The following is a 1,200-nucleotide window of genomic DNA, read 5'->3' as shown; positions in this document are numbered from 1 at the left end:
TTGGGGCCTTACTTTGAAACACTTGGTTGAAGACATTTTGTGCTTTCCACGTGTCATTGTTCTCCAGCACATTCGAAATCAGGTATCAGCTTTTACTTTAGGTTCAGTGCTGGCTTTGGTCTAATTTATGCATTTTTATCAGTGAAGTTGTAGCTTTTATGTGTGGTCACTCATTTGTTTATGTGTTGATCTGCTTTCTAGAATTATAAATTGAAATCTGTAACGCTGGGAATAACTTTGAGTAAAATTAAAATTAACTAAATCAAAGCTATATTTATAATCAAAATTAAATAGATGTGATAGCTTAGAATTCTAAAAGCATGTTCAAACCTTTCTAAATCAAAGTATTAACTTAAAGGTGGAGAGTCTGACAGCTGTTTGTTTCCATGGAGATTCTATTAAGGTTTTGCGTCTACGTCACAAAAGCATGTGACCTGTTGTTTATGCCGCCACACTGGAGGTCAAACTATCTATCTGGAACAATATGGAGTATTTTGTGCGATAAAATAAGAAGGATGCGCTGTGCGGTTTTCACTTTCGCCGGCACGGAATCTCTCCCTCAATTTCCAGTGCCCGAGGTAACTACGGTTCTGATTTTGACCCCCATTCTACTCACCCTGGCTGTTTTCCGGAACAGATTTGATGGTTTCGTGATCAACAAAGATCTCACGCATTCCGCTATCAAATATTTATAAGCCTCTAACCCCTTGTAACTTCCCTTACCCCAGTTCTTGGTTGGCATAGGACGATGTAGAATGAATGAAGTAGTTATAAATATCTGGATACTGGAGGTTGGGCACAGAGCGAGTGTCAGAATTACGGATTTATTCCATGACCCAGGAGCATGAGTTCAGCATTATATCTTTCTAATGACGGCTGATCTAACGAGCTGGCAATTTTGGACAGTTTTATGTGTTTTGCGCTCTTTAAAGTAGCCATTATTACCGTATTTTATGCACTATAGGGCGCACTGTCATTGAATGGTCTATTTTTGAACTTTTAAACCGCACCAGACTATAAGGCGCATTAAAGGAAACACAACAGTTGGATAAGTCAGTCAAACTTTATTTAATGCATTCACAATAATTCTCAACTTTGTGCAATTGTAACACTTAAAAAAAATTCTGTCTGAGACACAAAATTGTTAAAGTATTCACAATAACTCATAATTGTTCAAACAGTTGGGCGATGACGGCGTCC

This window comes from Boleophthalmus pectinirostris, unplaced genomic scaffold (assembly GCF_026225935.1).
Source record: "Boleophthalmus pectinirostris isolate CB_2022bp ecotype Guang Dong unplaced genomic scaffold, ASM2622593v1 HiC_scaffold_8, whole genome shotgun sequence".
Lineage (NCBI taxonomy): Eukaryota > Metazoa > Chordata > Actinopteri > Gobiiformes > Gobiidae > Boleophthalmus > Boleophthalmus pectinirostris.
The sequence above is the reverse complement of the archived record's forward strand: the minus strand, read 5'-3'. Positions refer to the sequence as shown.